General features: G+C 42.1%; 1 protein-coding gene across 1 annotated transcript in view; it reads right to left on the bottom strand.

The window, feature by feature from the left end:
• Positions 1-14,794, bottom strand: part of GUCA1C (guanylate cyclase activator 1C) — a 45,792-nt gene that overhangs the window by 24,317 nt on the left and 6,681 nt on the right.

Here is a 14,794-nt window from a genome sequence, read left to right as displayed (position 1 = left end):
CAACCAGTCCATTCTAAAGGAGATCAGTCCTGGGTGTTCATTGTAAGGATTGACGCTAAAGCTGAAATTCCAATACTGTGGCCACCTCATTGAAGAGTTGAATCATTGGAAAAGACCCTGATGCTTGGAGGGATTGGGGGCAGGAGGAGAAGGGGATGACAGAGGATGAGATGGCTGGATGGCATCACTGATTCGATGGATGTGAGTCTGAGTGAACTCCGGGAGTTGGTGATGGACAGGGAGGCCTGGCGTGCTGTGATTCATGGGGTCACAAAGATTCAGACATGACTGTGCGACTGAACTGAAGTCACTTCAGTCGTGTCTGACTCTGTGCAACCCCACAGATGGCAGCCCACCAAGCTCCCCTGTCCCTGGGATCCTCCAAACAAGAATACTGGAGTAGGCTGCCATTTCCTTCTCCAATGCATGAAAGTGAAAAGTGAAAGTGAAGTCGCCCAGTCATGTCTGACTCTTAGCGACCCCATGGACTGCAGCCCACCAGGCTCCTCCATCCATGGGATTTTCCAGGCAAGAGTACTGGAGTGGGGTGCCATCGCCTTCTCCTCTTTAATGACTAGGAGAGGTAATAGGGGATGTGGACAATGGCAGACTAGATGGTGGAAAGTATGTAGTATATTCTGGACATTTTTTATTCTTACTATAATTGTAACTAAAAGGTCAGAGGACTTGCTTCTGAATTATTAGTTTGGTACCCAGAATCCCCCTTTTATATGTATCCATGGTACACAGTTCTTTGTTGGGGGCAGAAATTGGCCGAGAAACCAGTTTTCTGTCATTTTGTGGTTTTTCTGGTATAACAGTGCTGGCTACACATTTGAATCATCTGACAGCATAAACAATTTTGACTTAGTTGGGCTGAGGTGGAGACTCAGTCCCTGGTATTAATATACCCAGGTGCTTCTGTTCCGAATCAAACTTGTGTCTACTCACCTGTATACAGTAGAGCTGATCTACTGATGCCGGATTGTGGTGAAGGAAAGTGCAGCATTTGTTTGCAAGGCTGATCAGGGAGTATTAGCCTCTAATGCTCAAAAGACCCCCAACTCCCCAGTGGTTTCAGGGAAAGGTTTATTAAAGACAGGGTGAGCGAGAGGTTTGCAGGGTGAGTGATCAGCTCAAGGACAGTCTAATTAGCCGGGAGTTAACATCAACCTCCTGGTTCCAACCAATTTGGGATCTAAGTGCTTGTGGTCAGCATGCAGTTTAACTTCTTCCACCTGGTGAGGGTTTCAGTATCTGCAAACAGCTCAAGGGTATGGGGATAAGGCAATGGCACCCCACTTCAGTACTCTTGCCTGGAAAATCCCATGGATGGAGGAGCCTGGTAGGCTGCAGTCCGTGGGGTCGTTCAGAGTCGGACAGGACTGAGCGACTTCACTTTCACTTTTCACCTTCATGCATTGGAGAAGGAAATGGCAACCCACTCCAGTATTCTTGCCTGGAGAATCCCAGGGACAGGGGAGCCTAGTGGGCTGCCGTCTCTGGGGTCGCACAGAGTTGGACACGACTGAAGCGACTTAGCAGCAGCAGCAGCAAGGGTATGGAGACTCAGGAAGAACTAAAGGTCCTTGATTGTGTTTAATGGCTAAGTTATTGTTACTCTCTTGTTTGGTTGTTTTCCTTTGTTTCTGCATTTTCTCACTTTTCTGATTAAATTTGCTCTTCGGAACTTGGGGAAGGCCTCAGAAGCTAAGTTTTCTATAAGCAGAGGCCATAAGGTGGTCTTTCCTGGGAAGGCCCCATAGGGTCCTACTGAGTTGTACTTTAGTTATTTAGCCAGAATTGAGATCCAGCAGGTTTTGTTAAAATATGAGTTACAACAGCTTAAATCTACATTAGCAGGTATAGTTTAATGGGTGAAAGTCTGAGAGCCTCAGCCAAAATGTTGACAATTGGTGGTATATATGAAAATGCTTTGTAAATTATGAAGTGCTAAACAAGTGAGATTTTTTATTAATCTCCAGCAAATGCTTCCTAAGAATACCTGTGCTTGTAGTTCTGAAGTTAGTAGCCTTGGTCTTTTCACCCTTAAGAGATTGTGGCCTAATTGTTTACAATCTAATAAATGGTCATGTTTCAAGTAAGTATGTCTAATGAATAGTGGCAGTAATTGCGGTCACCTTATTATAGGCCAGACAACCAGATACAGTGTTATCGTCTGCAGGGCAGCCAGGGGAGTAATGATCAGCAGCAATTATGACACCAGTTAAAAGCAGGTTGCTTGCTGCAATTTTTAAGAGCTCTCACATGAAGAGAGACTAAGAACTCAGACAGCCAAAGGTCACTTCTGAATTTCAAGTAGAGCTAGGGCTTCCTTTCAGGTATCCTGGGTTAGACAAGACAGTAAAACCTCAGATGATTCCCATGTAATTAATTGCATTCTGTGACTGGCAATCATTGCATGGAGCCAGTATTGCCCCAAACAGCACAAATGAATGTCTGATGCACTCAGATCAATAAAAGACAAGAAATTGTAGGAAAGCAACCGCTGTACTTCTAGACATGTCTCATTTGGAAATATAATTTGAGCTCTATAACAAGGAGAGAATCTCTGTGGAGGCTGAGGTCAGTGTTAACTGCATTTTACAGGCTTCCCAGGTGGTGCTACTGGTAAAGAACCCACCTGCCAATGCAAGAGATGTAGGATACTCAGGTTTGATCCCTGGGTCAAGAAGATTCCCTGGAAGGGGACACGGTAACCCACACCAGTATTCTTGCCTGGAAAATCCCATGGACAGAGGAGCCTGGCAGACTACAGTCCATGGGGTCGCAAAGAGTAAGACATGACTGAAGTGACTTAGCATGCACACCTGCATTTTACAGATAAGCATACCCTCCTTTGTGGGCTGTATTACACATTTTTTCAAAGTTTTCTCCCACATTATCACATAAGCGCAGTGATAATATAGGCAGGATAGGTTTTGTCTGTTTGGGAATTTAATACTAACACAGGTCATGAGCCTAGTCCAAGATTCACACAGCAGTAAGGGTCAGAGTGGGGTCAGAGTCTGGCAATCCCACCCCCTCCCAGGTGCTGGCCCCACTGTTCCCATGGTGACCAGCTGGTGATGGAAGAGATTCACAGAAGGGCTCATTGAGAATAGTCAGGACATTTGATATTAAAGCAAAGATTTGAATTGTATACATATTATTGGTAAACTCTCACATTGTGCACAGCTTGCCCTTTTTCCTCAGTTTTCTTCCTGTAGACAGGTTAATCAGCCATGTTTCTCAGAATTCCTCACTATTCCCTCACTCTTGAGTCCCAGGATCTGTTTGAGGTTGCATAATCTGAGAACTTGTGTTGGCTGTTTTATCCTAGTGTTCTGACTATCTTTGCTGATGACTGTTTATCTGGCTCAAACCACCACTCTATAGTTTTGGAACAGAGACAAAACAGAATACACACCACATTGAAATGGTTTCCCTCATTCTTTAGCTTATGGATTTGACTACTTTAGCCCTGCATGTCAGGAGTTAGGCATTAGAGAAAAGATGTTTTCCTATGCCCAAATAGCTCATTAAATTCCCTTAAGAAAGTTCCCATCCCATGATCCTTACTTGTAAGATAGATTCACTGCTAGCCTAGAAAGCTTTCATGTAAACAGAGATGAGACGTAAAGTAAAAGTAACTGCTAACAACTTGAATTTTTGCTGGAGCTCTGTGATCCAGCTCTTCTGGGTAAGAGGAAGAAGGTGATGCTTTCCTTCGAGGAGGGAGTGGTGCTCCAAGAGGTCTGCAATCCCCTTCCTCCCTTTACTGGAAGCCCTTCCCACTCCCCCTTTTTCCTTAGAAGAGAAGCCTGAATTAGGATAGTTCTTTAGGATATTAGCCCACCCTTTTCTTCATCTGTTGGCTTTTTGAAAACTCACCATTCCTTGCCTCAACATCTTATCTCCTAACTTCTTGCAGTGGGAAAGGCCTACGAACTTTGACTTGGTAACAGTTTGAATTCCAAATTCAAAGAAACTCTTCTACCTCCCTTGTAAGACCTTGGTCTTACAGGAGACAAAGCTTCTAACAAGTCTTTTAGGCCCATTTCCCACTCCCCCATATTCCTTCTGTACCAGCAGTCAGGCTTCTGTTAGCTCACTTCCATTACCCTATTAGATAACAGCTCCATCACTGCCCTCAAGAAGGTATCTGACAAAAGATCACTTTCAGAGAAACTTAGACTCAGTTTGAGAGCTGAAAATGGCACTCTGCTTGGAAGGCACCACTATGGTTTATTTTGCCCTAAGCACAGCAAGCCAAGATGCCTAGATGTGAGGCAAACAGAATTATTTGCAGCAAGAGAGCAGAACAAAGAGACAGAAAAACAGAGCTCAAATCTTTCTTTCGAAGGCCAGAGGTGGGGGTATTTATGGGATGAGGACTAGAGAAGCACATCATCGGTCTGGGATGTGAGGAGCTTGGGGAAGTAGGGACAGGTGAGTGGGAAAAAGTGTGTCATCATCGTTCTGCACAGGCGTAATTAGGCTATGGGCCTCTACATCTTCAAAAGGTCACTGAGCAGATACTTACACATGCCTAGTTGGAGGGTCAGTGGTCCTAGCTAGTCTTAATGGGCTCAGCTTGAACCAGGCACATCTGACTCCAAGAACCTGGACAACAACTCAGGCAAACATCTTATTGTTGAAGCTACATGCACCTTGGAGAACATGCAAGTTTTAAAATGTTCTTGATTAGAGAAGGCAGGTGAAGTGGATTTGGCCCAAGGTTTCATACCCAGATGCCTAGGTGTGGCCCTGAGGGCTATGCATTGCCCTTCACAGTGTTACAGCAGCAGCAAGAATGTGGACCAGGAGCCACAGGGATTCAGGGCTGGCTTTCTGCTTTGAGATTTTCCAGGCAAATCACTCCTGGCATTTAGGTGCTTTGAGGGCCTCATTTCTCAGCCATGATTTTAGAATCAATGTAGTCCCAGAAATTGACTGGCTGTCTGCATGGAGCATAAGGTGGAGGTGAGGCGCCTGGAGGGTGTGCTCCCCAGTCATGCTCCTGCAGTAACCTTCTACTTTAGTGAGGACCTCATTGACCGGTCTCTCTTCTACCCCACACTTTAAGTTGAACTGTTTTCTTTGTTGACATACTCAACTATTTTGCAAAAGGTGGGAAATACCAGAGTAATTTAGAGTGCAACCTTTGGTGTCAGACTGTCAGCGTTCCAATTCTGCTATGTAGTTTTAGGCAAGTTACTTAGCCTCTCTGTGCTTCAGGGTCCTGATCTGTAAAATGGAAATGATAAAAATAGTACCTACTCTTGTGTTACTGTTGTGAGAATTCTATAAAATAATAAAGTGTTTTAAGACAGTAACTGGTACGGAAATGTTCATTAAGCGTTAGCTTTTATTAGCATAATTCAACCTCTTCATTTCTTTGAAGATCTCAAAATGCCTCCACAAAATCTTTCCTAACTAACTGTACGACTTGGTTTTCAATGCATTTTCTGATCTCAGTAAATGTACCTTGAATAGCACAGCCCTGCTATAGTTTGCTGTATTACATTGACTTATTTTCATCTTAAGGCATTTCATTTTGACATGACTTTTATCCACTAGATTATCAACTCTTTCAGGGCACAGAAACCATGTCTTCTACCTACTTACTCACCCCCACCTCCACAACCCTCCAAAACTTGAGTGTGATTTTTCTCCTGTTACCTGAACTGCTGAGATGGAATTGAAGAGCTCTCTGGCCCTCCCAGTCAGGTTGCCTAAGAATAGGCTGGACAGGTTTTAAAAGCAGCCCTATAGTCCCAAGACCCATCATGAACCATGAAGCTAGAGAGTAAGTATTATGCTTTTCTTTCAATCTTTGATTCTTTATTCACTTTTATTTTTATGAGGATGCATTTGTCATCTGGCTAGATTGTAAATGCCTTTGAGGACAGGGACCAATTACCATTCATCTTTGTGCCTACCTTCCTTACATCATGCCTCCCAGGAGCTCGATAAAATATTTGCAAATAGAGTGAGTTAATAATATGGTGTATTAAGGATGTGACTTTGCTCCGGGTAATCCCTTCCATCATTCAGCCCTCCCACGTTCAGTAAAGACATTCACTGCCTGAGAGATAAGACAGTGCAGCAGAAAAGCAGAAATCAAGAGGTCATTCTTAGCTCTTGAGTTTCAACTGTTTAAGCCATTTGGGATTCAAAGCATAAAATGTATGCCATAAACAAAAGATTTGGAAGAACACATAATTAGAGTGAGTTTCTCTAGTTTCTCCTGGCTACTCTCAAGTTAAATAAGCATTCCATAGGCGGGGGAAGTGACAAATAGGGAAGGAAAGGAGAAGTTGCAAGACAGTGGAAGAAAGGCACTGCTCTGTGAGGGTCCAAACTAGTTGGAAGGGTAGAGGAGAGACATATCAGGTGCAGTTGGCAGAGGTAAGGGTAGAAGCAATAGGAATAAAGGAACAAAGGAGGTGATTAAATGTTGGTGATTAAATAGTTAATCCCATTAGGGAATTGTAAATAGAAAATGTATGAGTTGCTGTTGTTCGGTCGCTAAGCTGTATCCAACTCTTTGCAATGCCATGGGCTGCAGCACGCCAGGCTTCCCTGTTCACTGTCTGAGTTTGCTCAAACTCATGTCTATTGAGTCAGTGATGCCATCTAACCATCTCATCCTCTGTCACTGCCTTCTCCTCTTGCCCTCAATATTCCTAGCATCAGTGTCTTTTCCAATGAGTTGGCTCTTTGCATCAGGGTGGCCAAAGCATTGGAGTTTCAGCTCTATCCCCAGTCTTTCCAATATCCAGTAATCAATATTCAGGTTGATTTCTTTTAGGACTGACTAGTTTGATCTCCTTGCTCTCCCAGGGACTCTCAAGAGTCTTCCCCAGCACCACAGTTAGAAAGCACCAATTCTTTGGTGCTTAGCCTTTTTTATGGTCCAACTCTCACATCCATAACTACTGGAAGGACCTTTGTTGGCAAAGTGATGTCTCTGTTTTTTAATACCTGTAAGTTAATGACCATTCAAGAAAGAAAGTTTGCTTAACCACAAAACCAAGCAGGCTTGCTCAGCAACAGAACCATGTAACCAAACTAAGAGACATGCCCCCAAGCAATAAAACAATTGTAGCATGAGCCCCACATCCTGCCCAGTGAGCTCAGTAAATCAGGACATACTCTCAGCATACATAAAAAACAATTTGTGAACCTAGCTTGACCATATAGGGACAAGAAAACTCCCCTGCTCAGGAGGAGAAGCTGACGATGAAAGCATAATGTCCACTCAAGAATGATGAAGAAGGTCTTCTCCCCTCCCCACTTTCTTTGATTACAAACATGTAAGTCACGAAGTACTCAAGACAGCACCCTCTCACTTTATTCTAATACATCACTTGTCCGTGACTTTTCTTCCAGCTAAATTCTTTCTGTGCTGAGACACAAATGACCAGAGCTATTCAGAGCCCTGAAATGCTACCTAATACTTTCAGAAGCACCTGTGATTTACTGGGTAGAACATATTGAGCTTGGGAGGAAAGGCTGTGAGGAGTGTTTGGCCAGACAATCCTGAGCCAGGCTAACAGGCCTCTGTGGCTAAGAGTAGAGACAAGCCAAGGGAGAGAATCCGACACAGCAGGCCTAGCCATGTGGAGACAGGGACCTTCTACGTGAAGTAGCGGATAAGGAGAGATTCTGTCTCAGCAAACACAAGGGTGGGACAGAGGCTCCTCTGCCCTCTGTTAATTCCTTGAGTTTTAGAGCCACCCCTTTGGGTTCATAGGCAACCCTGAAAAGTTGAGGGAGAAATCTAGGTAAAATGGGGACTGAAAATAGAACTTAATTATGGAAAACTAAATCAACATGTTTTAAATGCCTGAGTGTGTGAGCTGAAATTCTTACCAGCTGCACAAATAAAAAATACATTTAAAATTTGTGAGATAATTGAGATAATCACTCTAGTTGATCACTAGTTTAAAATTTGGAAGACACAGTATCCCTCCTTGCTGTAAATATGGGGAAAAGAGGGGAAGGTGAAGGAGAGAGAGAGGAATGGAAAGAGGTCCATGTATTAAAGGCTACTAGAGTTGTCACTTCCCTTGTTATTTTATTCAATGACTCAGTAAATGTTTGTTCAACATCCACTTTATGCCACTGGGCTTGGTGCCTCATCTTGGGAAATATCCCCTTAAAGGGGATGATTAATTTTTCATTTTTATTCTTCATATTTCTGCACTTCTGTTTCATTAGGATGAATACATGCATCACTTGCATTTAAAAAGAGAACAGTGAAATGAAGTAGAGCAAACTGAGCGTGTAGCATGAAGAAAGCAGTGCAGCTGGAATGAAAGGAGTACGGGATAATAGCAGCGCAAGCTCTCCTGCACTGCCAGCCTCTGACTGGACCTCAGCAGAGCAGAAGTATTAAGAAGTTCAGTATCACCCACGCTGGATGCTTAGATCCCAGGGTGCAGGTTCATGTCTAGTTTAGGAAGAAGTTTCCAGGGAACTGGGTGTTTTGCATTCATCTCCAGGTGAAGCATGTGGATACTCAGGTAAGAACAGTGCAGCTGTGTCCACTTTCACAGCCTCTTAGGAACTGATAGCCAGCAATAACATTTTTCATAATGTTTTTGGAATACTGGTGCTGGCCCAGACCCAGTTCAAATGCTCATCATCTTTCCATCATCTTTTGCTTTGGCAGGGAGTTGTTAGATAAAGACTCATTCTCCCTAGCAAATCAATGGTGTACATGTGGGGAAGAAGGTGGCCTGGTCAGTCCTTGGAGCCCACTTATCTTCAAGTCCTGCTGTCTCACCCTATGTGGGTTTATTACATGATGTTACTGTGTTGTATGTTTTAATGGAGACTTCATGTTTTGATGAAGTTACTCACTACCAAGTTTGGGTCAGGCTGAAGCTAAAGCTCTGGTAGTTTGACCACCTGATGAGAAGAGCCAACTCATTGGAAAAGACCCTGATGCTGGAGAAAATTGAAGGCGAAAGGAGAAGGGGGTGGCAGAGGATAGATGGCTTGATAGTATCACTGACTCAAAGGACATCAATTTGAGCAAACTCCAGGAAATGGTGAAGGATAGAGGAGCCTGGTGTGCTGCAGTCCATGGGGTTGCAAACAGTCTGACATGACTTAGCAACTGAGCAACACAACCCTCAGCTTCAAATCCATAGGATTTCCATAATGGAAGGGACAATTCCTAGTGGTAGAAATGAAGACATCTACGTTGTGCCTTCCACAGAAACAGACCTTAGTTTGGAGGAGAGCAATTTCCATCACTGACCTCACCTACAAAGATTGGCTAATATAATAATACCTTTACTCCATTTGTTTTTGTTACAAAATTTTAAAAATCCATTTTTATTTTTATCATGTATATCATACCTGTACATATCTAAAATTAAAAGACTTATACTTTAAAACTTTGAACTTTTTGTTTTTTTTTTCTAGCCTTTTATTTACATGTTTACAATTGAGATGCTTATTCTGCTTATGTCTTGATTTATCAATTTTAGACTTTATTTACTTCCTGTTATAGCAAATGACAAGGATTTAACTCTATGACTCCCATCCCATTGGTGTGCTGGAGTTTATTCTACCTGCTGGTAAGGGCTGACAGTTAAATTTTCAGAAAATTTGCAAGCCAAGTATTAAATGACTGTTGGCTTGAAATTGGCCAGGGTGGGCATATTTATACTATGGAAACCAGCAAGTGTTACCAGGGCTACTTCCCCTCAGAACACTAGTTGTTAACATTTCCTAGTATACCACTAGTCTTCCTCCTTATTCTCACAATTGTAGATTAATATAAAAGTCAGAAGTTTCATTTTAGTGACTCTGGTAAATTTTGTTCTCTGCATAGCCCATTGGTTTACTAAAATTCAATCCCTGGGTCGGGAAAATCCCCTGGAGGAGGAAATGGCAACCCACTCCAGTATTCTTGCTGGGAAATCCCATGGACAGAGAAGCCTGGAGGGCTACAGTTCATGGGCCTGCAGAGTCAGACATGACCTAGCGACTGAACAACAAAATGTTTACTGAGTGTCAAATATCAACCTACAAGGGAGTGTGATTAGCCAAAGGAATAAACTTGATACTCTATATTTTGGAATCTATTTACTCTAAGCACTATTCTTATAGGCTTGAGTACAAGCCAAAGCCAGTCAGAAATGGCAAGGGAGAAAAAGATTGGAAGCTTTTTGGTGTAACAATCAGAAAGCTGGGTATGGTATGTTTGACAGCAGGAAAAGGGACAGAAAAGCAAACACAACAAAAGCATGTACTTTCAGGATTTCTGACATTATGAAACTTAGCCACAGCAACTTCAGTAGGCATACGTACTTCTTGGTATTTCATAAGTGTAACAATCAATGTTCATAATAATGGCTAATATCAAGAAAATGTTTACCAGCACTTTGAGGAAATAGGAAAGTCTTCTAGAATGATTTCCATCCAGAATAGTAAAACTGCAGAGGAGCTCCATTGAAAGAGTAAATCCTCTGGGTTTCTGGACAGCTGATAGTTTTATTGATCTAATTAAATATATGGCTTTTTTTTTTTTGTTTTCCTGTGCATAACTGCATATCATTTCTTGCTATCACCTGATAATGAGCAATTCTTACTCTTCTCATTTTATGACTTGATTTTATGTTGAGATCCCCCACAACTTTTGTGGCATTAATCATCACTGTGTGGGTTTACTTGCTTCCTAAGCAAAATGGTATCTTATGATAAATCATAAAAAGAGACAGAAATCATAAATACCTTTATGATAAATCAATAAAGGACAGAAATGGTATGTATCTAACAGAAGTAGAAGATATTAAGAAGAGGTGGCAAGAATACACAGAAGAACTATACAAAAAAGATCTTCACGACCCAGATAATCACGATGGTGTGATCACTCATCTAGAGCCAAACATCCTGGAGTGTGAAGTCAAGTGAGCCTTAGGAAGCATCACTACAAACAAAGCTAGTGGAGGTGATGGAATCCCAGTTGAGCTATTTCAAATCCTAAAAGATGATGCTGTGAAAGTGCTGCACTGAATATGCCAGCAAATTTGGAAAACTCAGCAGTGGCCATAGGACTGGAAAAGATCAGTTTTCATTCCAATCCCAAAGAAAGGCAATGCCAAAGAATGCTCAAACTACTTCACAATTGCACTCATCTCACACACTAGTAAAGTAATGCTCAATATTTTCCAAGCCAGGCTTCAGCAGTACATGAACTGTGAACTTCTAGATGTACAAGCTGGTTTTAGAAAAGGCAGAGGAACCAGAGATCAAATTGCCATCATCCACTGGATCAAAGAAAGAGAAAGAGAGTTCCAGAATAACATCTATTTCTGCTTTATTGACTACACCAAAGCCTTTGGCTGTGTGGATCAAAACAAACTATGGGAAATTCTTCAAGAGATGGGAATACCAGACCACCTGACCTGCCTCCTGAGAAATCTGTATACAGGTCAAGAAGCCACAGTTAGAACCGGACATGGAACAACATGGTTCCAAATTGGGAAATGAGTACGTCAAGGCTTATTTAACTTGTCACCCTGCTTATTTAACTTATACACAAAGTACAACATGTGAAATGCCAGGCTGGATGAAGCACAAGCTGGAATCAAGATTGCCGGGAGAAATATCAATAACTTCAGATATGCAGATGGCACTATCCTTATGGCAGAAAGTGAAGAAGAACTAAAGAGCCTCTTGATGAAAGTGAAAGAGGAGAGTGAAAAAGTTGGCTTCAAACTCAAAATTCAGCAAACTAAGATCATGGCATCTGGTCCCATCACTTCATGGCAAATAGACGGGGAAACAATGGAAAGAGTAACAGATTTTATTTTCTTGGGCTCCAAAATCACTGCAGATGGTGACGGCAGCCACGAAATTAAAAGACACTTTCTCCTTGGAAGAAAAGCTATGACCAACCTAGACAGCATATTGAAAAGCAGAGACATTGCTTTGTCGACAGAGGTCCGTCTAGCCAAAGCTATGGTTTTCCAGTAGTCACGTATGAATGTGAGAGTTGGACTATAAAGAAAGCTGAGCACCAAAGAGTTGATGCTTTTGAACTGTGGTGTTGGAGAAGACTCTTGAGAGTCCCTTGGACTGCAGGGGTATTGAACCAGTCCATCCTAAAGGAAATCAGTTCTGAATATTCATCGGAAGAACTGATGCTGAAGCTGAAGCTCCAATACTTTGGCCACCTGATGTGAATAACTGACTCATTGGAAGAGATCCTGATGCTTGGAAAGACTGAAGTCAGGAGGAGAAGGGGATGGACAGAGGATGGAATGGTTGGATGGCATCACTGATTCGATAAACATGAGTTTGAGCAGGCTCTGGGAGTTGGTGATGGACAGGGAAGCCTGGCATGCTGCCATCCGTGGGGTCACAAAGAACTGGACACGACTGAGCAACTGAACTGAACTGATGATAAATCATGAAGAGCAGAACTTCCCAGCCATTTCAGTTGAGTTCTGATATGGCTGTCCCACACCTGTCACCGACAGGATTCTCAATCCAGTGGCACACACATCCCAGACACTCTGGCCACTGTCTGCCTCTGCTTCCTTGACGCCATGTGCCTGTTCTTGCATAGAAGCCTCTGATATGCAAAATTGCTGGCCTGGGACATAACATCAACACCTTTGAAAAATACCTAAAGTACTTGATACTTGATAGCTTATTTTCTAAACTCTCAGGAATACCATCGTCAGAGTCTGAAAAGCTAGTCTGTAGCAGCAGACTTCCATTGGGAAGCTCACAGCAGGCACAGGGAGTAGGTCAGCAACAGCCACACGAGTTAGACACAGAGAATGCTGGGGGGTGGGCGCGTGAAGAAGCAAGCAGAGAAAGGCACAGCACAGGCAGAGGCAAAGACACACAACAGGACAGTGAGCACAACAGGCTGTTACAACAAAAATACCAAAGACAGAAACGTCTAAACAAAAATGTGTTCCTCACAGTTCTTAGGCTGGGAAGTCCAAGATCAAAGGGACAGGCAGATTCAGTGTCTGGTGAGGGCCCATTTCCTGATTCGTAGCCAACTGTCTTCTCACCATGTCCACCTATGGAGAAACGGGCTGAGAGCTCTCTGGGGCCTCTATATAAGGGATCCCACGCATGAAGCCTCAGCCCTCATGAAATAATCACCCCCAAGATCCCTCACCTCCAAATACCATCATATTGGGGTCTGGGGTTTCAATATAGGATTTGAGAAGGGATCATAAACATTCAGTCTATAGCATATCAAAATCCTTTTTCATAGTTAAGAACAAAAGCAGAATCTGCCTCATTTTCCTACTGACTTGTAAGCTCCTTGGGGGTAGAGCTGGGTTTGCTTGCATCTACACTAAGTTAAATTAATGAGGAAGAAAACACTGTCATGATAAGCACGCAGTCCTTAATGCATATTTGAAAACAAAGAACAAAGGACAATAATGTCCTAAAAAAAAACTCTGTTTCTGTCATTGCCACAAGGATTAAAATAGCTGTTAATTTTACTCAGGTTTAAAATTCCCAAATTCCTGGCTATTACATCTAAGTCATCTGTTTTTTGTGTTTTTTTTTTTTTTGGCTTAAAAGCTCTAAAAGCTGTATTTGATAACATACATCCTAATGGACAGACAGTAGCTTTAACTGTACTGAGTTAATTATCTCTTCTTTATCTTCTATTATCATGCACAGTCTTCTAAAGTCATCTATTTTTCTATGAGTAGTATTTTCCCTTGCCTTTTGTTCTAGATGGAATCAGTACATTTTGAAATATACAAATCTACAGACAAAACAACTGAAATGTACAAGGAAAAGCAGATAGGAAGAATTTAGCCCAGTATTTCAGATTGTTACTTTTTTATCTTATTTTTCCTATCCTATGCTTTTCTTTTGGAGAAGGCGATGGCACCCCACTCCAGTACTCTTGCCTGGAAAATCCCATGGACGGAAGAGCCTGGTAGGTGGCAGTGCATGGGGTCGCACAGAGTCGGACACGACTGAACAACTTCACTTTCACTCTTCACTTTCATGCATTGGAGAAGGAAATGGCAACCCACTCCAGTGTTATTGCCTGGAGAATCCCAGGGACAGGGGAGCCTGGTGGGATTTCTTATGCCTCGCACAGAGTCGGACACAAATGAAGCGACTTAGCAGCATGCTTTTCTTTTCTCATTTTTCTATTTTTAAGACATATAATTAAATCTGCAGTATCTCTTCAGGAATGAGTAAATTTGAGACAATAGTTGAGTAACAATCTTTAGAAACTAACATTTATCTGAATTTAAAACTGTACTTTTTTTTTTTTTCTGGCTTTCCCCAAACTAAATTGGTCAGACATGAAAAAAAGGAAAGGATTTTGAAGCATTCTAACTTTTGATTTGAGTACGAACAACATGTTGGCTAATCTGTATTGATTTTATCTGCCAATCCAGATGCAATCACACTTTTAAAAGTAGGTTCCTGTAATTTGCTTTTCTATAAAATGTCACCAATGCATTAAATACTTTGAAAACAGTCTTTGTAAATCAATCTGCACTTATTAGATTTGTTTAAACGATAGCATTAGAATTCCATGCCGAGATTTAATTTGGTTTTAAAATAACTCCCTACATGCAGAACATTTCCAAGGGCGGAGAGGCTAGTTCCCAATTATTTTCATGCCGGCAGTGCTAAATGTGTTTAATGACTCACTTACCTACAAGCTGCGGGTTCTCTGAAGACCTCACAATTCGGTGGAACACACACATTTACCTCAAGCTATTTTATTTATTGAAAAAAGGAGGAAATGCAGAACCATACC

The sequence above is a fragment of the Bos grunniens genome, chromosome 1 (assembly GCF_055505025.1).
Source record: "Bos grunniens cultivar Pamir isolate PY7600 chromosome 1, Bosgru_T2T1.0, whole genome shotgun sequence".
NCBI lineage: Eukaryota > Metazoa > Chordata > Mammalia > Artiodactyla > Bovidae > Bos > Bos grunniens.
The sequence above is the reverse complement of the archived record's forward strand: the minus strand, read 5'-3'. Positions and strand labels throughout refer to the sequence as shown.